This window comes from Zosterops lateralis (genome assembly GCF_965231275.1).
Source record: "Zosterops lateralis genome assembly, chromosome: 6".
In the NCBI taxonomy this organism is placed as follows: domain Eukaryota; kingdom Metazoa; phylum Chordata; class Aves; order Passeriformes; family Zosteropidae; genus Zosterops; species Zosterops lateralis.
In genome coordinates, this window is record NC_139761.1 from 28,907,713 (window position 1) to 28,934,126 (window position 26,414).

General features: G+C 39.3%; 1 protein-coding gene across 3 annotated transcripts in view; it reads left to right on the plus strand.

Annotated features, from left to right (window-relative positions):
- Window positions 1–387: 387 nt before the first annotated feature.
- STXBP6 (syntaxin binding protein 6) overlaps window positions 388–26,414 on the plus strand; it is an 87,318-nt gene continuing 61,291 nt past the window's right edge. Inside the window, exons 1-3 of one of the 3 annotated variants that reach the window (XM_083864537.1) lie at window positions 423–495; window positions 4,756–4,846; window positions 6,909–6,985. The gene's annotated coding sequence lies outside the window, so the exon portion shown is untranslated. Of the gene's footprint in view, window positions 496–4,755; window positions 4,847–6,908; window positions 6,986–26,414 lie in introns of all 3 variants that reach the window. The other 2 variants (XM_083864536.1, XM_083864535.1) reach the window with 2 other exon arrangements.

Consider the following 26,414-nt stretch of genomic DNA (forward strand, 5'->3'; position numbering starts at 1 on the left):
GGCGCTTTATACGTTAATTTTGGAGGTTTGCCCGTCTAAACTCCCACTCGTGGCGCCGGGCGGGGCTCGGGCCCGCGGGAGCTCCGGGCCGCGCTGGGCGCCCGCCGCCCCGCAGAGCGCTCCGCCAGCCCGGCCCCACGGCACCGCGGGCGCGGCAACGGCGCGCAGCCCCCCAGCAGGAGCCATCCCAAACTCCGTTCCGACACGCTTATTTCCTCAGCCTCCCAAGCCGGCTTCCTGCCCGCGCTGCCACCGCTTCTCCCGCCGCACCGGCGGTTCGAGGCGGCCCGGGACGGGGCTGGCGGGGCGGGGGCGGCCCGGACGGGGCTGGCGGGGCCGGGGGCGGCCCCGATTGGCGCAGCCGCGCGCGTGGGGCCGCCCTCACGGCTCGGCGCCGGCAGCGGGGCACGGCCGGGGAGCGCCCCCAGCTCCGCTCCGCGCGGGGCTCTGCGCCGAGCAGGGGAGCCAGAGGAGCCGAGCCGAGCCTGCGGAAAGGTGGGTGGGCGTGCGGGCGGCGGGTCGCGGTGCCGGGCGGGGGCTCGGTGCCCAAGTGCTCCCTCGGTGGCCCCGCTGGGGCTGCGGGATGCGCGGAGCTCTGGGAGCAGAGCGGGGCGGCGAGTTAGCGATCAACTCCGCGCTGGCGGGCGTTCTCCGCCTCGGCACGGCGCCGGGACCTCCCGGGCGCCCCGGCGGTGCCGGCCGGGGGGGCGAGTCTGCAGCGGGGGCAGGGGGACCGCGGGGCTCCGCCGAGAGCCGTCTGCGGCGAGACGGGCGGTGCAGCCCCCCAGGTCCCCAGCCCGCGCCGTCGGAGGCTCTGGGAGCGGGGCCCGGCCCTGCAGCCGCCCCCGGCACAGGGGGCTCTGCTCTGACACGGCCCCGCGGTCTGCGCTGCCGGGAGCCGCCGGTGCAGCCCGGCCGTGCTCGGTCCCTGCCGCCCATCCCGGGAGGTTCCGCGGGCGGTGAAGAGCGGCACAGAACCGGCCAGGAGACGTTAAGCAGATGTGCTGGTCCCCTTCCAGCGCGGTGTTTCAGGAGTAACCTTGACAGCCCAGTGAAAGGACCACCACCACCCTCCCCGCCTTCTGTTTGAGCCAGCTCTGCTGATGGAAAAGTAAAATACAATAGCTGTCGTAATTATGCACTCGTGTTGTGCTGATGTTGATGAATTCTGAAGTTCAAGGAAATATTTATCATTATTTAGAGAAATGTGTTATTCTTTTTTCATCGTATTTTGCCCCCTGTCAAACAGAGGAGCTTATGTTTAAGGAATTGCATCACTTTGCAAATCCCTCTATCTTTCTCTAAATATAAACTGTCTTTTAGGATGTCTTCAACTTGGCTGTTTTCCTTTTATGAGTCAGAGCTAGTGTTACTGCTTTTCATGGCTTGAACAGTCTCCACAGACCCATGACACTTCTCTTAAGAGTTTTAAGCATTGTTGCTCATGTGATGGGGATCATCTGGCATCTCTGCTTAACGTTACTGAGGCAGGCAGGACCTTTTCCAGCCTGAAATACTGGAAGATAACAATAAGGTATCTTGATTCTCTTTTGATTATGGCATCTAATCAGTGCTGCAGTGACTGACTGTAAGGGAAGTCTGTGACCTGCCATCTCTTGAGGAGTGAGCAGAGGGCAGGGAAGGTGTATCTTACTGGTCATGCCTTGAGTTAGCAGCTCAGGGGTTTCTTTTTCACATCTGTATTGTCCAAGCACACTTTACCCCTGATTTTTTCTGTAATTCCAGTAAGTTATTTTAATGAGGCCCTAATAATTCAAAACGTGGAATACTTGTTGTAGTTTGAGTGCAAGTAATCATAATGGGAAGTTGGGTGTTATTTTTTTTCTCCCCATGCTCTGTGAGTAGGAATTTACGGTTTCTTGCCTCTAGGAAGAATGTTCCCTGTGGGGCTAAAGTCAGTCTGCTTGGTAAATACTTGAAAAAGTCACTTTCAGTGAAATGTTTAAGGCCTTTCTGCTTGAGGGAATGCAGTTACATTGTAGTCGTGCCACCCTAATTTCCCTTCTATTACTCTTGGTCTTCTTTTCAGGATTATGTCTTAAAAGTTGCATGGCACCTTTAAAAATGCACCAAGGTAAAACAATGAAAATAAAAAGTACTGTAACATTTTAAGTGTGGAGTGAAAGCACCGTTTTGAAAGTTAGCCCAGTCACCATTTTGTGATAGCTTCCTCCAGTGAAGGAATTTCCAGGTGGAAAAAAAAAAGACTATGCAGGATTGTGCAATGGAAAGTAAGGGGTATCTTGTCCTTGAGTAATAATGTTTGCTGTGGTGGCTGAGATTTCTGTTAACTTGCACGTGTTGATTTCTCATGTCTATTTCGTTTTTCTTCAAGTTTCTGAGTGTCTCCTAGACATGGTCTGGATAGGAACTTGTAAAGTCAGGGAAGCGTGATGCTAATATGGTATTGTGAGCTATAGAAGGGTCAAAGAGAAGTACTTTATGATTTTTTCCCCCTCCAGATTTATGTTCAGATCACCTCAGTCCTGTGTGTGTGTGTGTGAAGTTTAGACAGTGAATATAATATAAGCCATTTATAAAGTCCTCAGTATGAAGGGTTTTTTTTCCCTCCCAGTTGAATATTTTTTCCTTTGTACTATTACTACTTATACTAGAAATTCATTTCTTAAGTAAAATGAATTCATCAATAGGTACTTCTTGTGCTTGTAGTTTTGTTACTAGATTAAAGCATACATTGTAGAAAACTTAAAAGTACCTTTTTTTAAAAATGCAGCTTTTAAGACTATATGGGATGTCTTCTGTTTTATTGTGAATAAAATTCTATGACATTCCAGCTCTGCAAAATAGTAGCTGTTAGTCTCCTTTGGGGACACCATGCTGTCTAAGTAATAGTGCATTTTTTCTTTCTTTTTCTCTCCTTGTAACTTAATGTCTATTTCCAGTGTCCAGCTGGTAAGCCAACATTGTAAAGGTTGTACATAAATATTTTAATCACATGTGTTCAGATAATGTGATGGTATGACAAACTTCTCTTCTGTTTTTAAGCAGGCAGGAATGCTGTATCTAACCTGTGCAGAGAAAAATCAAGTTCTTCAAGGGATCACTTAATTTGCCTAGTCCTGGATTGGTGGTCTCTCGTGATGTTGGGGGTTTGAAAAATGGATGAACTAAATACCCAGACATGCCAGTGAATTTTTTAATACACTTCTGCACATGACTGCAGCAGTTAGTGCTGGTTTAACTGTATAGAAGCATGTTTAAATTTAGGCTTTTGGTTTGCCTATTTCTTCTCATTCTGAGTTAGGACATGCAAACTAGTATCTAGTATCTATGTATCTAGTATTTTATCAGTGCTTATAGACATTGCCTAATTGTTTACAATTTCTTGTTGTGTAGCATTCCTTGGTTATACAGATCTTTAATTTTATCCCTAGCAAATATCTTAAGCTTAGAGAAAGGGAGAGGAAAATAGTAATAATAATTCAAAACAAGAACTGTGTTATCAAGAGAAGGGGCTATTGGTTTTCCTGCCTAAATGATGTCTTAGAACATTTAGGCTGTGGTGTGCAGGGAGGAACTCTGGTCTTAGGGGAGTGGGAGGAAGGACATTGCCTCTTACTGCTTTTTTTTTCCTCCTCTGGGTAATCTGCTATCACAGAAATGAATAATGATTTCTCAAAAGCAAATGCTTTTCTGAAGCTATACATAGCAGAAATAAACTCATGAAATATGTTCACTGGGTAACTGAGGGCCAAAAAGAGATCAGTTCATTGAACAAAGTCATTGTATTTAAACTCTTCCAAAACTGCCAGTATCCTCTTCCATCCTGAAAAACCCTTTTCCAGTAGTCCATTTCCTTTTTCCAGTGTATGTTGGTTGAAGGCCCAGTTGACTTTTGGCATGTGTTGTTCATTGTGATGCTCTAGAGCTCATAGTTGAACATTAAGCCGCCTTTTTTCCATCTTAAGCTTAGGCAGACATCCTCTTCATCTGAGGTTTTTGACACAGACAGTGCTGTGGGGCTTCTTTGTCATAAGTATAAAAGATTCCTTTGTAAATGGGACTGTGAGTTAGCTTGATATATTACATATTCCTACTTTCCCTTTAATGATTTTTCTTTACAGGTAGTTTTGGGAAAGGATTCCTGCTGCGCTGAAGGGCTGCAGGTCTGGGAGCAGTTTGGACTGTAATGTTCATGGAAGGATGGGCTGTGTTCTTTACAAGAGAGCACTTGTATTGGATTTCTGATGCTTGGAAGACCCAGTTTCTATATGTGTGTGTTGTCAGTTTCAGACTTTCATATGTAGATAGCAGTGGTAATCTACTGTCAGCAGCCCCAAGGGAAAAAAATCCAGACATTTCTGTTCTGTAGCATTTTAATTTCCTTAATGAAACAGGAGCATTGTGGGAGTTCACGGTTGCTCAGTAGTGCAGTATTCTTACCAGTGGCTATGAAAACAAGTTATTAAAGCTTTTACTGTCATGAACTGTGGATTAAAGTCCAGCACTAAAAGCTGAACTTGGTTCGGGTTTGTTTTTTTTTTTTTTTTTTTTTTTTTTTTTTTTTTTTTTTAACTTGGTTCTAATCTTGCTGTAGACATGAGAATGGTGCCAGGAATCTTTTTTGTTTGTTTTTTTTTTCTTCTGCCTTTACTATCTTGTGTGGTTTTAAACTTCAGACACTTTCACTTTGTTATCTCTTCCTAGAGATTGCACGTGTTTTTTATATATGTGAAGTTTCTAAGTAGTGTAAAACACATTGTGTAATTACAGACAGATCCGTAAATAGTACGGGAAGCCCCAAGATTACCTATATCTGTATGAAACACTTAGGATGGAGAGACTTTGGAAAACAGGTTTCTGGGTAGGTTGAGTTTTTCTTGTCTCTGCATAAAACAGTACAGTTAAATATATAACAGTAATAAATAATAAGCTTGTTTGGGATTAGATTTCAATATAAGAAATTAGCATACTCCTACTTGAGTTAAACTGAGCCATGGTTAAATTATTAAGATTCTGCTGCTGTGGAAACAATTCCTTTTTCTTGATGCATCACCGTAAGATAAAACTGGAAATGAAACTTTAGTAAAATTTGGTGCTTGCCTGCAATTCATCTGCAAAAAATAAGTACTTTTAATTTCTTCTTGCTAACTGTGCTGGCCAACAAGTTTGTTATTTACACATTTTCCTTTTCACAAGCCATTTTGTGCTATGCTTGCAGGCTATTCTAGAAAACAAACTTCTGTACCTTGCAAATACTTGCTTGGAGAACCAAAACAGTTGTTCCTTAACTTTACTGAGAGTTTGTTTTTCAGGATTGTTGAGGTGCAGAATTGAAATGTAATCTAATTTTGTTTCTACCTTTCCACTTACTAGTGTATTTAGGAGGAGGGGAAGAACAAACAACTGGCCATATGCAGTATACACTTGGAAAGCTCCCTCTGGGTAATAAATAGAAATTCTAGGATGTTCACAAGCTTCCTCTTGAATTGTTTGCCTTTAATGGGACATTATCTGAGCATATCAACTTTCTGTATTCATTTAAAGGGGCACAATGCTCTGTTCAACATTGTTAATCATATGTGGAAATAAAGAAGGAAAGAATATGATCTCTTATTGACAGATTGGAATTACGCAGTTAGAGTGAGTTCCTGTTAGTTCATTTATTTCCTTGAGCTTGTATGGCAGGTTCCTGACAGTGTAATAAAGTGTCCAAGTCCTCTGATACGCCCTGAGGTTAGTGACTAGTCTGTTAGCACCTCTGTGACTTTAATACAAACATAGCAAGTAGTTTTTTGAAGTGGCAATTTGTTCAGCGTAGGTTAACAATCAATTCTACCCTGTAACAGCAGACACTTGTTAGTGTGTAGGACTCCATGCTGAGGCCTTAGGCTTTAAGGCAGCATGGAGAAAGGATGGATGCTCAGAGATGTGCTCTGCTCATGTGTAACAATGCAAAGGGGCTTCTTTCTGGCTTCCTGGTGCCCACCAGTTCCTCACTGGTAGGTGTGCACTGCAGGTGGGCTCTGTACCTGGGCCTTTGCCATGTTTTTCATTGAATGAAAGTTACAAGATTCAGAGAGACAAAAAAGTGTCTGGTGTCTTTCCACAGGAAAGGGCCAACAAAAAACTTGTATTCAGCTGCCCTTAGTGTCTTAAAGACAGGTTTAAGGGTATGTGTTGAAACTCCAAATTCACAACTTTGTTTTGTCATTTTAAAATCTAGATCTATGCTAAAGGGATTGCCTGAAGGAAGTAGTCTGACTTGAAAAGACAAAAACCCCCAGAAGGTCACAGAACTGTAGAACAGCTGAGTTTGGATGGGACCTCTGGAAGTTCCTTTTTACAGTTTTATTATACCATTCTCTTTTGGAGAAAAGCTTTGTTAAGCTTAGTTTTTTTTGGGCAGTGCTCTCAGGCCCATGGAGTGATTCTTGGGCTTGTCTATGCAAGGCCAGGAGTTTGACCTAATGATGTTTGAGGATCCATTCTAACTCAGGATGTTCTGTGATTTGTTTTGGGAGATGTAGAAAGGAAGTTGCAGCTTGTAAATATAGTGGTTCACTTGTATGAGGGGATATCAAACAAAGAAGACTTTGTTTTATAAGCAGACAGCTGAGTGAAGTCAGAGGCACATTCACAGATGGAATGGAGTTCTTGGTTACTGGAATTGAAATTTTCCTAACTTACATTTTTTTGAGCCTTAAATGGGGACCTTTTCAGAATCATCTTACATTGTGCCCAAGCTATTAATTTTTGTCTCTATCAATGCAGAATTTCAGTTTCAGTATAAACACACTTTCAATATGTTCTTTGAAGAAGCATTATTCTTGACTGATTTTAGTAAAACTCACAGCTTAAGAAAATTAATGTGTCAATTGTTTATTTAAAACATCGGTTTTACTGTAGCCTATGTGCATTTGCAGCTGTTCAGAAGTGATTGTCAGAGGAACAAAGAATGATTCAACAGCATATGAAGTGCTGGATGCTTCCCACATCATTGGTAATGTATGATCTGTATTTGAAAAATGTACCCAAGACTGTATATTTACATGCTTTAATTTTTTTTTTTTCTGGGTGACTGACTAGTTTGACTGTAATATCAGACTAAGTTTACTTTAAGTTAGGGTATTTGGATCACTTTCAGTTTAGCAGGGCCTGAAATATACATACAGAAATTCAGCATGGAAGTGTTTATTTTGAAGATTCTGATTTAATTTAACTCCTGTGGAAAGGCTATAGCTGACTTCACTGGGACTTGAACAGAGCAGGTAGGCATACTTTGTCCCATAGAGTTGCTTTACATTCCTGTGTCCTATGTACTTAGTAAGGCTTCAGATGTTCCTTTAGTATGTAACTATAAGGCTGGGTAACGTGTTTCTTAGATGCTGAGACATAGTTACAGTATACAATCTATTGTTTAAATATCCAAATACAAGATTAAGGATTTGCTGTAGGTCATCAGTTGTACCTTGCAGAGTTGTTAATTATCTGCACTTAGACACAGATTGTGTTTGTAATTCAGTCTGGGATTAAAACTAGAGTCTTTTATGTTGGTTCTGCATTAACTTGTGAGATAATGCTGGCTGCTTAGGCACCTGATTATCTCCTGACCTGAGGTGTCCACATTTCCTGTCTAGTCAGTGGAAGGAGTTGAAAGCCTTGGGGGCATGTATCACAGCATTTTAGTGTTTCACAAAATAGTAATGACATTACTTCAGTAAGCAGTATTAAAAGCATGAACAGAAATAGCTTTTATGTGAGTTGGGAGTAAGGCAATACAATTTTGTGACTACTGTATTAGCTGAAGGTAGCTGTGTCTGTTGGGTTACACCTCATTTACATGTCTTGACACATCACTGTCCCCTGCATGCCCCAGTTTGCCAAGGTCATACTGAATTGTGGATGGTTCTTGTCCCCAGCCCAGGAAATCAGTTGCATGGGGGTGTCTTTTGGGAAAGCTTTGGGAAGGTAAGCTAATTGATTATCTGTGAAATTTTTCAGGAGGAGGCTAGGACCTAGGACCTCTAACATTATGATTTGATGGGATCTGAAATATGACATTCAGTTTCTTAAAACTAAATTCTTTGTGTCCAATGTGATATTTTAACTCAGAGCCCTTATCTGACCAAAGGCTTATGTGACAGCCTTTAAAAGATTAAAAAAACAGTGTGCCTATACCTCGATTAAGGAATTTAGTAGATAGAAGCCATGTATAGGGCACCTTCACGTCCTCATAAGAATTATATAAAAGACTAGTTTCAGGTTCTGCTTGGTTGCTAGACAGTGTTTCATTTTAGGATACAAGAAGTATGCAATTAAAACAATATTAGTCTTCAGTAACTTCTAATTTTTTTTTTTGTTGTTGTTGTTGTTTTTTGTTTGGTTTTTTTTTTTTTGTTAACATTGTGCATTTTAACCTCCTAAAGAGAAAACTTCATAGATAAGCTCTGTCAGCTAAGGAATATAGTGGATTTAGTAGTGTTGTGTAAAACAACACTGCATTAAACTGCCCTTCATTTTCTTTTGGTGGTGGTTATTGTGAAAGATACAGCAGTGTTTTGGAGTGAGAGTATAAGGGCTTATGATGGTTCCAGATGCCTGTGGGGCCAATTCTGCTTCTAGTTACTTCTGTATAAATTACTGCTTATTTGAGAAAGTGGACAGGTCTGGGCTGAGGCAAGGCCTGATCCTGTTGTCCTTGGAGTGCAATAACAGTGCTTCTGCATTCCTGTTAAGGGGGTGATAAGACCATGTTTGCAACTCTGCTTTCTGTTCCTCTCCTCTAGTTTGTTAGGGAGCTCTGATTTGGTTTTCTGGATGTTTGGATAATTGTTTGGATGTTTGGAATTCTCAGACACTTGTTTATTTCATGTTTGTCCCCTATGGAAACTTGTGAAGGAGGATATAGTCAAGATGCAGACATAGCTTGTGATTAGTTGTTTGTTTCAAGCAGTAGTAGCTGATGTCTTCAAATCTTAACTTTAGAATACTGAGTGGTTTCATGTGTAAAATTAGGCTTGGTGTTCATTCAAAAGCTACATTTGCAGGTTTTTTTTTTTTTTTTTTTTTTGTATTCCATTTAGTTACAGTGGAAAGTGCAGGAATGGATTGTCTTTGACAGTAATCCAGGTGCCACTTCGGGTGCAGTGAGGCTTCCTTACAGCTCTCTCTGAGCAGTGATCAAGCTGAAGAGTGCATTTGTGCAGCCCTGTAACACTGACCTGCTGGGCCCACAGGTCCTTAGCAGATGCCAAACTCTCCTATTCATTCATGAGCTGGGAGTGGTGACCCCTCATTTGCTGCAGAAGGAAATGACCTTCAATGAGTTGTTCAAGGTGATATTTGTGGTAAACTGTGATAATAATAACATCTTTCTAGTTCTGTTTTAATAGATTATCAGGATATCAGACTTAATTTTTTCTCTTTTAAGCAATTCAATATGAAACTGGTAATCCACTCAATGTGCACTTGAAGTTCTCTTGGTATTAAAATTTGTGAATCTATCCCACAGAGAATCTTGCCCAATGTAGAACACAAACTTCTTCTCTTTCCAGTTTATAACAAACCTTTTACTTAGGTTTCTAGAGTAAAACAGACAGTGATGTATATAGACTGTTTTTCTGTCTTTTTCATTGTGCATCTGGTGTGTCTTCCTCTTTGTCTGACGTAGTTTGTGCATATACCCTGCACATAGTCTGTGCATGTCTGTGCACAGAAGGAAATGAATTTTCACAGGTGGAGCAATAGAAGCTGCTTGTGAAGGTGTGGTGTCTGGGTGTTTCATAGGGAGCTGTTTTGGTGGCCATGAACATTTTCTCACTTCCTGCTGGTGACAAAGCAGTAAATCCCAGGTTATTTTTCTGTATGTTTCCCCCACTTTGTGGATTTATTTGATGTTCTTACAGAACAGGCTTATCTGAACTTCAGGATGTTCCCAGCTTTGACAGGAGTGCTCATACTTATTTTTGCCTTTTCATATAAACATTTCTCCTTCCTCCCTTTTCAGAAGGGTGGTATGAGGTGGGGTTGACAATTGATGTCTGTTATGACTAAAAGTGAACCTTGCTTTTCTGATAAGGGGTAAATGCATAATTTAGCTTGCAGTCAGAGGAAAATGGGTTTCATTTCACTCAATGAGCTGTGCTGAGGAGGGGAGATAGTAGGGATCAGAAAAGTGGGATCCAGACTATGATATGATGCATTGTAGTATGTTATGCTGAATAAAATTTTCTGAAAATAGAGAAGAAATATAATAAGACTCCCAGAAAGTGCAGCAGTCCCCTTAGAAACATGTCTGAGATGGGAGGAAATGAGAGTTCAGAACCACTGAAACATGGAGAGGTGCAATGAGTTGTCTTCTGAGGTGTGGGAGCTATGGGAGGTATTTATCTGATTAATGAACCAGTAGCACTGGTTCAGCTGTCTTCCTTGGGCAAGGATTATTCCCATAACATGGTCTCAGCTTTGTCTAATCTCCTTCTAATCTCACTCTGTTTTCTGCCTTTATAATTTGGTTCTTCCTCATTTCTCACTATTTCTTATCTTAGCAACCTCTGTATGTGATTTTAATCATGAGGCGGTTCTCTTTCAAACCTCATTTAGCAGTCCCCAGGGACTTCTTAAGGGACTTAATAGCTGTGTATTTCCCTGCCATGCATCACCTTAAACATTAACTTTGTCATCTTTGGTAAAAAAATAGTGACTATAGATTGATTTTCTCTATTGATAGGTGATTTCTCACCTTTCTTCATGTTATTTTCTCATTTAAATAATTATACTTCTCTAGCTTATCTTAGAAACAAGGTAACTTTTGGGGAGAGTAAGATATGACTCATATGACTGGAAAGGGGGAAGAAGAAGCATTGCGCCCATCTTGAAAAAGGATAGAGAGGAGGATCCTGGAAGCTACCAACTTGTAAACCTCACCTCACCTGTGCGTGGGAAGGTCATGGAACAGATCCTCCTAGAAGCCATGCTAGGGCACATGAAGGACAGGAAAGTTACTTGAGATTTTACCCAGGGCAGATCTTTCCTGATCAAGTGTCCTTCTGTGTTGGACTGACTCCATCGGTGGACAAGAGAAACTATAAATGTTATTTATCTGGACCTTTGACATGGTCCTTCCCAACATCCTTCTCTTTAAATACGAAACAGAAGGATTTGCTGGGTGAACTGTTAAATGGATAAGAAATTGGTTGGATAGTCACATCCAGAGGATAGTAGCTAATGGCTCAGAGTCCCAAGGGACACAAGTGACAAGTGGCATCCGTTAGGGATCTCTAAATTTTGTTATTTAATATCTTCATCAATGACATAGAGGAATTGAGTGCACCAAACTGTGTGGCACAGTTGACACACCTCAAGGACAGGATGCCATCCAGGCGGACCTGGACAAGCTCCAGGAGCAGGTCCATGGGAACCTCATGAGGTTTAACAAGGTGCTGGTGCTGCCCCTGGGCTGGGGCAATCCCCACTGTCAGCACAGGCTGGGGATGAACAGGTGGAGCAGCCCTGCCCAGAAGGACTTGGGGGGGCTGCTGGGTGAGAGCTGGACATGACCCTGCAATGTGTGCTGGAGCCAGCTAATCCTTAAGGTCCCTTCCAACCCAAGCCAGTCAATAGTTCTGCAACTTATTTTGTAGTTTCCATTTCCCTCTACTTTCAGTTCTACTCTCCTTTCACATTTCTTGTGAGTTGCATACTTTAAATGAAACAACAAATTTATTAGTGATAAGGGATGAAGGGTAAGTGTTCTATAAATGCCACTGTGATATGTTCTGGATCTTTCCAGATAGATTATTACACTCTGTGACAGGATGTGAAATATTTCACACACATTGAGTAAATAATAGCTGTTATGGATAAATGCTTTTAAATTAGCAGAGCTGGATAACTTGTTTCTGAATATCTTAAAATGAAAAGCTGGAAGAAATGTAGGTAGAATAAGGAAGGACCTGGAATTGTTAGATATCTAATTAAATGGTTGCTTCTTATTCTGTAGTGGAACAAAAGAAGCCAATGCTTTGCCAGTGCTAAAGGGTCACTGAAAAGAAAAACAAATTTAAAGTGGTTGGTGGGTGGTTGTTTGCCTCAGTGTGGTGCTGGCAAATCTAATATACTTTATTAGTATTCTGAGAGTATTGAGTTTTAAATAAACTTAAAATTTAAATAATGTACATCCAAAAGCAAGAAAAATGCATCTGTTATCTTTTAATCTTTGATTGAATAGAGCAATTGATTTCAGTGTAGGATTATCTGTATTACAAGGTACAGGACATTGAAGGGCTGTTTCTACTTCTGGTTTGCATTTTTCATTGTTCTAAAATGTCTGAGCACTTTTAAGTACGAGTAATATCTCTATTGTACTTTGAATGTTCTATTGTGTTAAAATTATTGGTTAAAGGTTATCTTTAGTATACGTAATTTGTAAATTAATTACATGCTTATCTGTGCCTGAGATCTTTGCTTTTTAAGAGGTGAATTTGCATCTCTGCATAACCCAATGTTTTAGTTATTTGTTTTGGTCTTTGGCCTGAATGGACATCTGAGGGAAAAAGATTTTTGGAAGGTTTATTAGCAGTAGATTCTTGCTTGATTCCAGATGGAAATCTTTAAATTCTCTGGGGGGTCCTATGGAATTGTTCCTTCCTACAGTAATAAAATAGTCTCTCAAGTATAAATGATGTTAGAATTGTCAAGCTGATCAAGCAACTAAAACTAATGAGTTGCAAAGAATTCCGAGTATGCATCTGGCTATTAGGGCTTTACCCACAGTTTTGTGATATCGTTATTTGGGAAAACATCTCTTGCTTTCTTTACTTGCTGTGCAGATGGCCATACAAAAGATTGCTCTTTGAAGAAAGAATGAAACATCAGTAGTCATAGTAGCTAAAAGCAAAGAATGCACTTAACTCTCTCTTTCTTAATTTCAGAATCTTTCTCATGAGGATATAGAAGCAGCTCTTATAATGATGTAGCTTTTCAGAAATTAGTATCCTTGTAAAAGCTAGATGAAAGCCTTTTATGAAGTTGCAAGAACAATACTTTTACCATGTGCTATGTGCCTACAATCATGGCTCCTTTATTATAGATGCTGGTTTGTACAGTTGCCTGTCCTTGCAAACCTTTCTGTATGACATTTTCTTGGTGAGATAGAAGGCTCTCAAATACTAATAGATCTTGTAGTTCATAACATGTGTGTACACTGCAAATGAAACACTTCTTCTTTTTTTTCTTTTTTTTTTTTTTTTTTGTTTTGTTTTGTTTCCAGAAAATGAAGTAATGCAAATCCTTTTTTGAAGGAAAAAACATAACCCGAAGCTTCCCCTTCCCTCCTTTTCCCCCACCTGAACTATTTTGGGGGGCATTAAAAATGTAGTTGACTCCTCTTTTCATCTTTGAAAACTTTGTAACATGTAGACAGGAATAGTAAAAATGTTTGATTACTGCAATCCTGATAATATTCCATTTTTTAAAAAGAGATTAGTTCTGTTGGACTCTTGAAAGCATATGAATGAACTTGTGGAAGACTAAGATCAGCTATCTTAGTGATGAATGATGAGAAGAAAGCGCATGTAGTTTCCATTTAGGGTGTGCTAATACCCTGATTGTTTAGTGGGTCTTTTTTTTGAAGCTTCCTTGCTTGTGTGTATGCACTGTGTTTCATTGGTGGCCTCGCTTGTCAGGCTGATTAAAGACTGTTAGTTTATACTTTCACTCAGCATCACCTTTGAAATGTATACTGTACATCTCTATTGTATGTAAACTGACTATTAAAAAACCCCAATCAACTTTTCAGTATTTCTTGTATCTACCAGGGCTTGGATTCAGACCTTTGAGTTTCTGGGTGGGTTGTTTTGTTTTTTTAAAGACTGAAGCTTACCATATTCAACCCTGAGAAAATGTTGTGATGGTAACATGATAGCTGATACTTACTGGGTAAGGATGAAAGTGTTATTTGCAAAGTAAATGTGAGCAAAATCAAATGGGTCTGCCTTATCTCTGTGGGGTATGGGAAATTTTTTGTTCATTTGGATTTTTTTGCTTTTGTCTTTTGTTTATACTATATTTAATGTATTTTATTAGTGATAACATGTATGATAAAATGCATGGCTGAATCCTTGCATAATGGGAGAGCTACTGAAAGAGCTGTTAAATATAAGTAATTATCTGTGAGGCTTTACCTACCTCTCCTGAAGATCTCTCTCAGGGATTTTTCCAGTTGTTGAACACAATGAGCAGAGACTATCATCAGCTTTAAAGATACTTGTGTAACTTTAATCCTCGCAGGATTCTGTGTCTCTGTTGAATGTGTGACACTTACTGATTTTCTTCCTCTTGGAGAAAGACATTTCTCCTTTTAAGTCTGTCCTGTCACTGTTGCACAATTGTCTTCATATAAAAATTAGTAGGGATTCCCTTCCTTTTCTTGTTTTCTTCTTTTTAAAGTTTCTTTCTCATTGTTCTGGTGTTACATGCTTGGATTGCCTTTCTTTTACCTTCTGTTCCATCCCTTCACCAAATTTCACACAGGTATGAGTGATTAAAAAGACTGTAGTTGCAGAAGTTGTGTACTCAGGTTACAGCATGATTAGTGTGAAAGCTTAATATTGAAAGGAGAAGATTTCAAAGAAAAGTGTTAAGCTACCAGCAAAAATGTACAAAACCTTGATATTTAACAAGATGTAGAATGCCATGCACATAAGAGTACTGATCACAGTGTATTAATAATAATGTGGATAAGATTTTCACAGTTCTAGAACAGGATCCTAGTTGATGCAAATTTGCTTAACAATATTTTCTTTCTGGCTTCAGTGTGCATTCTCACACTTCTCTAGCCTTGCCACTGTATTGTAACAAGGCTTACACCCCCTGAGTAAAGCCATTTCTGATTCCTTTCAGGAATGAATAGAGGAGGGAATTGTGTTTCTGGTGAAGTCAGAGCTGTGTACAAGGAAATACTAGATCTGAATTGTTCTTATTACAGTTGTGAAAAGGCATCAGAGTGGTAAATAGTTCTGTTGTACAGCAGGAAAGACAAAGGACAGTAAACGTTTGCACTTGATCTTGAATCTGATTTACATAGCTTATTTAATAAGGCTATCTGCTTTGATTGTAGAAGAGCAGGAACTTTTAGTGATAAGGTGAGTAGCAATTTGATTTTCCTTTTATGCCTTCCTCTGCTGTTTGCACCTTGGGCTGACTGGGTATTGGATACCTTGGAGCAGTTAACAGATCTGCAAAAGCTAGGAGGAATACTGTGCACATTTGAATGCTCAGCAAACATTTGTACATTATTTTAGGAAACCTGACAGGTCTTGGAGTAAACTTAAAAGTCACGAAATGTGCTGGTACATTGAAAACACACCTCCTCAGTGTGAATACAGCTGTACTACTGGGAGGTAGATCATGGGAAGGGCGAGTTCTCCTAACAGAAGGCAGAGAAAGCCTGGTGATGTTTGAAGGACCTAGTTCTTTCTGTGTGTGAACTGTAGTTAGCATCATCTTTGCAGCACAAGGGAAGAGAGAATGAGGTAACCTTGTGAGAGCTTCAGAGGCCACACTGACTGGGCTTGAAAGCGTTGTATGAAAAATTCCTGTAGTTTTCTGTCCCAGCAATAGTGTAGCCTGGGAATAGGGCTGAAGACTACCCTTAATATCTTTGGGGTGTTGACAAATTGCAAATGAAAAAAGATTACATGGGCTTCAAGGGAAGATGAAATTCATCTTCTTTCATTGTTGATTATAACAGATGTAGCCAGAATAACATGTTAATTTCAAATAAACTGTTCAGTGTAGATTTAAAAGCCCTTAAATACTTAGAACCACATTTGTTCATTAAACTTGGGTAACTTGATGCATGTTATGAATGTTGTTCTCCCTTTCACCTACACCCCTCTATTCACATTTTGAAATTATATTGGGATCATACCACCAATTTCAACCATGTGTGATTGCAGTGTTGTAGGTTTCTGCCTCTCATTAAATAAAGGTAAGAAAAATGAGATCATTCCTGTTGTCATTGGAAGTGTATTGTTAATTAATAACAATGAGGGCATTTTATTAAAGCTGTAAAACTGTCCTAGATCTCACTCTCATCAAAACATTGTTCTTCAAACAAAAAATGAAATACTCTAAAATGTAATCTACCAGTATATGTGAACTAGAAAATACAGGCTCAAAGATCAGGCACAAAGTAGTGTAAGCACTTACTGAAGCTAAATTTATGTAAAAAGTGGTAGTAGGTAATTTCTTTTTGCATCTTCTTTGGGAAACACACCCAAAAAGCCAATAAAAGAGGAGTTGTGTAGATCAGAACTGGTAATATTCCATAGTTATGGCATTCAGATCCAACACTTTGCTCCAAATTCCTTTTCCTCTGTATCACCTGCATAGTACTGCCCACTCCTTCCCCCCCCAAAATACATACTGGAAATCCATACATTGGGAAAGGATTTCATCTCCTGTAACTAGCTAAGTTCATTATCACTTCTGTGTATTCGGTTGTGGTATGAAATTTGCAGATTTGAATTACTCAAGACATTCCTCAAAAGTATATCAAAACAGTAAGCACAGGAGTTCACAGCTTGATGGAGTTGAAATAGATGTGTTGAGTAGAATGTAGTACTGTGGTGAAAAAATAATTTTGTACCTGGATTATCATCATAATTTTAAAGGATATTGGGGCTGATTTAGCATAGAGACGAACCTTTTTTTCTTAAACTGCATAATGAGAGGTAACATTGCAGTAAGAGACGGTTCCTGCCAGACACTAGAATTATGATTATACTGATAAAGTTTGTTAGGATGATTTTTTTTTTTTCCTTTCTAAGGCAGAGGTGGCAGTTCCTCTCTTAGAATATGATTTCTGACATCTTCTGTTAATGGGTGCAACAGTGAGACTGCCAGAAAATAGTTCTGTAAAAATGCAATCTCTTAAGTCAACCAAATGCTTCATTGCAAGCGGCTTCTTTTAATCCCCGAGTCAGTAGGTATCAGTCCTGTTTAGTGGTTTGAGTTTTAAAAGAAGAACACTGATGTCACTATGAAGCTTGCATAATGTCAGTGGTGGCTGCCTGATACATATTATTTCTATGAGCTGTTCTAAATTCTAGACTTCACTGGGAGCACAGATACTGTACATTTTCTGGAAACAGAAATGGATGCTGTTCTGCATACCCTTTTTTGCTTTATTTTCCATGTTTAAGATACAGAATGACTGAAGAAGGTCCTTTTGCCTACCATTTTCCACCAGTGGGCACAGCAGCGTTGATAGGTATTTCCAATTTAGTGAAAGAAGTTTAGGAAGGTAATCAAAGAAAGGTCATTTTGAAATAGAGCAGGGAGAGAAAGGGAATCTTCCCTTATGGATACTGTAACCTGTACTCAGGTGAGAATGGTTTGGAAATCTGACCTTTGCATTTGGGTTTGCTTCATTCTTTTTTCCTTTTTTTTTTTGTCCTTCTTGTTAGTTTAATGACGTGGTATACTGGAGATGAACCCATGTTAACCACTCTGTTATAGTATGCGGAGTGCTGTCCCAGAGCTAAAATGGGAAGAGGGTACCTTATGTGGGACAGCAGGACATAATTTATGAATGTGAGTTTTCAAATCTAATGTTTTATTTCAGTGTACTTTCAGTTTGCATCTGTTTATACCCTTGGCATAGAATTACCATTCATTACTTTAGGATTGACCATTCAATTTTTTTTTTTTAATTTTGTATTCTAGAGCATTTGGTATTATTAGGCCACCTAAAATGTAACTGTCAGTGAAGTTGATAATATCTTTTGCTGCTTTGGCTTGAAGGAGGAGCTGTGCTCTCTGCTCATTGATAACCTCTTTGTTTTGTATGATTGTGCTAGAAGGTGGTAACTGGCACCTTGGTTTTTTGTACTATTTAAGGATGCCTTGTAATTAGTATAATTTGCTGTTCTTCAAGGTGACTAATTCACACATGAAGTAATTTGAAGGAAACTTAAAGGAAGTTACATGGAATTTCTGTTTTGGCAGTGCTTAGTAAGCATATTTCATCATCCCAGAAATTCTGTTCAGTCAAAGCCTAATTTTGGAAAAAGAAGAAAACTGTTTCTGTCTGGAACTGGCTTGATACAAAGCAAGCAATTAAACTTTTTGCCTAAAGACTTGTAATCTGTGTTTGAAAAATTAATAACTTTAAGGGAAGAGTCAATAGGAGTTCAAATCTTGGGTTTTTCATTCGATTTCAGCTGTCAGGGAAGACTTGACTGGTTTCATTTATAGCTTCACCTAACCTGTTTTTTATGAATATGTTCTATGTTTCTGGTTTCTTTCTCCTTTGAGATTGCTTGATGGCTGTCATTGTGAATTTTTAGTTGAGTGAAAATGACAACTTGAGTATAAGTAACAGTTTTCAAATCCACTTTTAAATAGATAGGAATTTTCCAGCTTCCTTGTAGGTTATATCAATCCCCTTGCAGTGCTTTTAATGGGTCTATGGGATCACCTCAGCAGCTGGGAAGGAGTCCATCTTAAAACACTTATAAAGATCATCATTTATCCTTTGCCCGTTGTACTGTCTGTGGTTTGCTGCAAAAGAGCTGAGCTATCCCAGCATGGATATGTGTGACTTAGGAGTCTGTTGCATACCTTTATCCTGTGCATAAGCCCTGTAGTTACCTCATGTGTCACAAGCACAGGTGTGAACCTGCTGTGTAATAAGGAATGCTCAAGTGAGAGAGGAATGCTTGGCGTAGCAATGTCATTAAATATGGCGCGAACAGGACGTGTCCATCTGTCAAATATGAGCTGTATATTCTGCAACCAAAATGTACAAGTGCTCGTCCCTTGGATGCACAGGTGTTTAGATATCTCTGATCTGTCAAATGCTAAATGACAGGATTATCATGTGCTAAATAGAAAGCTCTTACTTTTTTCAGGATTAAATTTGAATTTTGAAGATTTAGATCTGTGTTTCTTCTAATGCTGTTCAAATTAATTTTATACATCAAGACAGGAGCAATAGTTTCTGATTTTAAAATGTCAGATTATTAGTTTCTTTACTACTTTTTAATGCATTTATGCACTTTGACACTGATTGTGAGTCTGAAGTGTTATGCAGAGGCAACTGAGGTATTAAGTCATATAAATGACATTAGTAATAAGTTAGAATTAAAGGATATTAAAACATGCCAAGCAGTTGCTTGTTCCATTTATTTATTTATATCTTGTATGCATAAAGTAATTTCCTTTGGTTTAGATAGATATAGCAATGACATTTCCTGATTTCATGTCCTGAGGCAAAAAAATATTTTTAGAAGGTGGTTACCTTCAGTTAGTGTTAACTGCTGAGAGAAATATCAGTTGTAAATAATGTATGTTTGAGCTACCCCCAGTAGGGACTGGATCTTTTGAAATGTCTTCGAAATCTATTTTCTGAGTTTCAGTAGAGTTGAATGTCTTTCTGAACAAAAACTTCCTCATTCTCCTGTCACCAGAAATAAGTTGATCATTGTTTTCGGTGTTCTACTATGAGTAAGTCTTAACTGAAATTTTGCCTGTCATTGGTATGTTTTTTTAAGTTTTTTAAGTTTTTTTAAGTTTTATTGGTATTTTCTGCTTCAAATTTCATAATGTTGTCTTCTTACGCAACAGAGAAAGCTGAAAAGAATCTGTTTTATCTATAAGTGGGTATAAGAATGCTTGTTTACAATGGGCAGTTGTGCTTGTCATTTTATATCTTCACTCACCAAATGGAGAGAAAATCTGTGGAAAATAATGAAGCCTTTGAAATTCAGCAAGGTTCATTTTGAAATATTACCTCAAAATTTCTCATAAGTGTTTGGGGTGAAGTTGCAGTCTTTTATATACCCAGCATTTTAAAAGGTAGAATTAAACTATTGAGGCTTGTAGCCTAGTGTCTTATTGATAGTTACATATTCTAGTATCTGTGAAACTGCTTTAATTTTTTCTGAACTGCTGCACAAATTGCTCAAAAATCTAATTTTAAGTGTTAATTCCACTGTTATGAGTACACAATAGCAATGCTAACTATCCAAACTTCTTTTTTCTTACTGTTCAGACATGCTTAGAGGTTCAAGGATTTATTTTCTGTTTTAATTTCAAGTTTACAGACTAGAGTCTTCTTGAAATTCAGATGACTGCCTAGTGGTGGCACATATGGAACAGGAACCATTCTTAACTGTGAGCGAGACCATTTTGTGCATAATTCTCCTTTTTGTCTGTTCTGTTTATCATCTTACTAGAATGGGATTATGCTCCCAGGATGTTGATGAGTGTTGATGAGTTGTAGTCTGAGCACTTACTTCTATAATGCACAAACTGTTGTATTTCAATAACCAGGAATTTTTATTGGCACTTTTATGATATGTTTGGCTCTCTAATTATCATACTGTTGTTGAAGTGGTTATCTTGACTTAGAGTGGAAGAACTGGCAAGGCTTGGCAGCTCCTTTGCCTCCTATATCAAATTTGGGTTTCTTGCCAGTGTCACTGAAGCAGTTTTTAATGTGCTCTTATTAGACTAGAACTGCTTGTATCATTCTTTCTTTCTACTAAGTCTCAGCTCAGAGTTTGTCAGCAGGACTAGGTATGTTCTCGCGATGCTGGTGTTTCAAAGAACATCATTAGTCACTTTGGCAGTGTGCACTGAGGCTTGCCTACAGGAGGTGTGGTGACTAAGGGAGATGCTACAGCCTTTCTGGGTCATCGTCAAATCAGGCTGCTGCTGTCATTCTGCAGAAGGTTTGCCGCCCTCCCTCTGAAGATCTCCATCTGCAGTTTTGAAGTCCTTGCTGCCCTTGCTAACCACATATAAGCAGAAAGTTTTTGATTCAGTGGTATAGCTTTTCAGGTGCATTTTGTCTTCTTTCCCACTGCTGAGCTGGGCAGTCTCTTGCATAATTACCTTTTATTTGAAGAAGAAATAGCTCCAGCTGGCTATTGCTGCTAAATTACTGTGTGCAAGCAATGATTAGGTGTTCTGACTTTCCTTCCTTGTGTTTCTCTACTCTCACCACTTTGTCCTTTGCTGGTACCTTCTGTAGTAGTCTCTCTCATGATCTGCCACCCATTACTTAAAACCTTCTAAAAGCAAGTAAAAATTGGTTTTGTTTGCTTGATTCCTTTGTTTTCCCTTTTCCTGTCCTTATGAGACTTGGAATAACTGTGTGATAGCAAAAGGCTTGAGTAAGCACAGGCATTGGAGTCAGTTTGCTGCTTAGTGTGTTTACTCAAGCTGTTGCTGGTGTTCCTTGTGCAAACAGCTGCTGGTGGTTTTAAGTTGATCCTTTGTTTCTTGTGTTACTAAACCTGCCCAGGTGCCCTGTGAGCCGGAGGCTCCCTGTGGTCGTGGCACCAGGAGTGGTGAGGGCTCCCTGGGGTGTGGGGCATTGGGTGGCCTCAGCCTGGGGCCTGGGACATCCCTGGGGATGAGGTCCTGCCCAGGCTGCAGTATCAGCCCACCAGCAGGCCTGGATCAGGGGGAGCTGGAGAAGGGCCCGGCTGGGCAGACAACTGCAGGGGTGACGTGGTCCTGGGCAAGGTGGGGGAGCCTGGGGGTTATACAAGGCCAATGAGGCTGTAAGGATCATGACAAAACCTAGGCAAGATTTTAGTTGTAAAATTAAAATGCCTAATAGAAGAGTTTAAAATGCCTTTGTGAAGTGGTTGGCAGGTGTAGAGAAGACATGGCTGAGGATATTTTCTAGCACAGAAAGCTCATGTAGGTATTGGCAGTCTTTTTTGACACCATAAAATGTAACTTTCATAAAATGTAACTAGCTGTTTCTTGAACATGCTTATTGTAAACTTTCTCTTCTATGACAGTGATATGGTGTAGAATTTTAATATTTCTTGTTGTGTATCCCTGCTGATGCTTCTAGCATACAATTTTCCTTTTTGGTCAGATTGTGTGTTATGGAAATAACAGCTTGTCATCACTTGTTTGCAGATGTCTTCTTGCTGAATTGTAGCCTACATTTGAAACTTGGCTGAGAAAAACAGGTTACTTCCACTATTTCCTTCTCCATCTTTTCTTTCTCCTTTATGCTAAATTGGAATTAGTATATGAAGAACTTCGTTCATCTAATTCATGTGCCAAAGATCATGTGGTTTACAGCAATAACAAAAGATCTGAGGTTTTTTCAATTTTTTTTAATTTATGTGGCATAATGAGACCTGGTTTTTGTTGTTGGCTGTACATAGAGGAAGAAAGTTAGTAGTGCTATATATTGGTCTTACTATGAGCATTATGTAAAGTGAACGGTTTTGTGAAAATACTTGATTATGAAAATACCATAATCAACCACTTGCTCTATTTGAAGAGGTTTGCTTGCTGATTTATGTTATTTAAGTTAGAAGGTAGACACAAAGTCTGGTCATTTTAATATTGTTTTTCATAGCTCTGAAACCAGATTGATCCCAAACTGACTGGGCAGAATGCAGTGGGACTGGGATAGAATCACTTATCTGAACCCAGCAGTTACCAGCTGATGACTGTGCTGATGTATTGAATGTGGTTTGATGTAAGTGGACTCAAGCTGTTACATTCTGTACTTCTGTATCCTTGTCAGGTAGCTGTCAGTGCCCTTAATAGGCCTGAATTAAGCAGTTGTATGTTGATTGCTTTGACGCAAATGTAGAAAATCAAGGATTGTAGGGAGGTGATGGTTATTATTTTTCATATCAAAAGTATTTTTCATACCAAAATAAGCATACTGTTACCTAAGGAACTCAAGCTCAAGTTACATCTGTTTCTCAGTTATTAGCCTCAGTTTGGGCTGCATCTTTACTCAAATGAGTAAAGATATACATTTGTTGGTCAGTAGGATTTTTCCAGACTCTTAAAATTTCAGCTGCATGGATACATGTCTCATCTTGCATTTGGTATAAAAGCTGTGAGAAAGGTTAGTCTTTTGCAGTATTGAATAGCATGTAAGTTATTGAATAAAGACTAGACATCCTGTTAAGTGCAAGTGAAATGTAACATATTTGAGCATAAATAAAATAAGTTAAAGTGAGGAGTTTGACAGTGAATTTGGAGTTGGCTTCCATTTCCATGGATTTCAGTAAGGTGTGGGTACTTAGCTTCTATAAATGTTTGAAGTGCCAGATTTTCTTCACTGAAATGCAAATTAGATACACCTTAGAGTAGTGTTACAGAAGAACTGGTTAGGAAGAATGTTAGAAAACAGTGAGCCATGTGCAAACTTTAAGGCCAGAAACCTGAATATTTAGAAGCTACACATTTTTACTGTTCATAACCAGGAAGTTAAATCTTTATTGGCAAGACAGAGTTCTTTTTTCCTAAATAAGGTATTCAAGTGTCACCAATATCCACTGCCATCCAGTTTTCATAAAATAGTATTTAGAAAAGAGTAATGCAGGAATACAACTGTCATGCTTTATCTTTTGCATACACAGTAAAGCCTGATTATTTTTTATTATGAGCAGGTCATACTGAAGGAATTAATTCATAAACAAAACATCTGTCTCTCCAGCAGTTTTTTTGCTGGGATTGGAATGACTCATGGGTTTGGGAACTGTGCTGGTCTCAGCGCAATGAGATCACCAGAAGACTTAAGGGTTTTCATTGTGCTTTCCAGAAAGAAAAAAATATTTTGTGAAGTTAGTAAAACTTAACCTCCTTTTACACTTGCACATGGCCACTACTTTTATGCCTTTTTGATACTGAGAACTCTCTTCCAGGAGAGCAGTTTTCTTTTATTCTCCAATAAAAGGATTGGAGGAATTTGAACACTAATAAAAGTGTTATACTGGTAAAAGTATAACAATCTGAATGTGATGAGAGAGGATGAAGAATGTCAGGAGTGGTGAGGAGCAGTATGTTGTTGCCAATTCAGTTTTGGCCTAAATTTATATATGAGTTGATAACATCACTGAGGGAAAAACATTGAGATGACTGACTAAAAGTAGTCTAGAAATGTTTCAAAGTAAATCAGATTTTAACTCTAAATTACTTGAAAAGCAGTATTATGGCACTAGGAGATGGAAAATAGCAATGGAAAATGAAGCTATGTTCTTATGTACTTGCTTTTTCTGAGGTTTCATTTATGAAATGTTAGTTTATTTATCTAGCTGAGTTTGGTTAATTTACAAGAAATTGAAGTGACACAGTGCTTTGCTGCTCAGTCAAATTGAATTGACTCAGTTAATTCTTTCTAACTTTTGTAGGAGTTGTAGCAGGTTTTTAAATACTGTCTAGCAAGGCTATTGTATCTGTGTTCTCTAGATTTGATACCGTAGTTCTTAAGGTGAGAATAGACAGTAATTTTGTTGGCAGAAATGCATGCAATTGTGTTAGCACAATCACTTCGCACTTGAGCTTTCCTTCCTGACACTTCATAAAATTCTCTAAATTTGATTTGTATGGAAACTGATCCAATCTCAGTCCCTTAAAGAATCTAATATTTATACCTTAGCTGCTGGATCCCATGTTTCTGAAATATTTTGTTACCATGGTGGTCAGTGGTGCTGTCTCCATGTCTCTTGCATGTATTCTCACTCTGAGATTCTCTATCTGACAATCTCATTAAGCAGTGGACTCCTGTGCTCCATTTATTAGTAATAGGCCCTTGCATAGTTTTATTTCCTCTTTAGGGTGTGGTTTTCTATGGGAGTTTATAATTTTCAAAGTCTCTTTTATATACATTAATATGTCTAAGATGCATAGAAATTGAGGGAGAAGACTTACCCTAAGGTTTTTGGAGCCTGACCAGTTACTTTTGTCCTTGACAATGCTATTAGGGTCAAGAGTGGACTGCTTCCTATGTCTTTCTGTCATTCCCTTATCTAGCCAGCCCCTGGCATAGCTGTAGTCCAGAGTGGTAAAGCCCAGTCCTGGATTTCACCACACACACACTCCATAGTATGGCCTGGAAGGTCCACCTTCAGTGCTTCTGAGTGGAGGGGCTTGGCTTCCACTAGCACACAAGTTTCTGTAGGAAAAGAAACAAGCAATTGAGGTTCTGAAGCAACAGCTTTGTTTTGTTTAGACACTGCATTAAAAAAAAAAAAAAAAAAAAAAAAGTTTTAGGTGCTGAATGTCAAGGTGTGGCATTCTACAACTTGAGCTCAGTGTTGGAGAGCTTTTCTGCAGGTGTCCTCTTGAATCTCTGAAACCTAGCCAGGGATTGTGCTGCCCTCTTCTACTACCCAATTTCGTATCCATTGCTAGAGAAGAATGAAGTGTCTCTTTCCTGTCTGGGTTTGGATCTTTTATTGCTGGTGTGTTTTGCTCAAGTCCTTAGCAGAAGCCTTATTTTCCTGGCTGCAAGCATCTGTGATTGCACTCAGATGGGAGAATTCTATCTTTTCACACAGTCTCAGCCTAGAGGTCAGGTTGAAGGAGAACTAAAAATTACTTTTGTAATCTTGTACCTGAATGAAAACCATGGAACTGGGGATATGTATTCTTTTTACCTGCCCAAAAGAGACATTTTGGAGTAAAATCCATTTTAAGTCAATAGCCTTGAACAGTAGGTTTACTTTTTATACTTGGAAGTCACTAAATAAAGATAACGTTCAGTGAAGTTCTCCACTTTGCAATTCCTTTTCCTAGAAATGGCAAGTTATTATTTATTAAACAAAATACTATAACAACTGTACACAAACTGACTGAACTGTCCACTACCACTGTTTCACTGCTTGTTCACATAATAAACTCTGAGAATAAATTCCAGTTACAGGAATTACAACGTATTGTATCAGTGTGTGACAGAAGTAGAGTTCCTCAAGTGTTTTGTAGAATGTCTTCTCATTTTAAAGTGCAGTTAAAAAGCATCAGACCAAAGCATGTAATGCATACCCCTACATATCCTTGACCATATCTCCAATGCTGCAGCAAGTAGTTCTAATCTTCCTCATCTCCCTTGGGTAGTCTGAAGATTCAGCCTTCTTTACTGGTATTTTCTATGGTCATTTTTTTTTTATCATTTGGCTGAGTCTCTCTGCCAAAGAGTATAGAGAACTAAAGTCCCCAGTGAGGTGCTGGTAGGGCATGCAGGGCATCTCAGTTATGGTGTGAAGGCAACAGAATGAGTAATGAGATAGAATACATACCCTGCATCTCCCCCTCTCCCATACTGTTTGCAAGATGTCATAGCAGGCTCTTGCATTTTGTCAGTGGAAGCCATTTCTGGGCACATTGAAGGAAAAGAAGGTGAGTCGTATGAGCCAAGTTTGTAAATCGCGCTTGACAAATCTACCTTCTCTGATGAAACATCTTCCTCAGTGCATGAGAGGAGACTGGTGGAGGTGTAATTTTTGTAACAAAATTACAAGATATATGCTCCCAGTGCAGTATATTCTGTTCTGATGTCATCATGGTATTTTGAGAAGTGGGGCTTTGTCCCTACCCTTTTTGTTATAACATACTCAGTTTGTTTCTTCTGGTAGAGCTTGGGTTCTTTC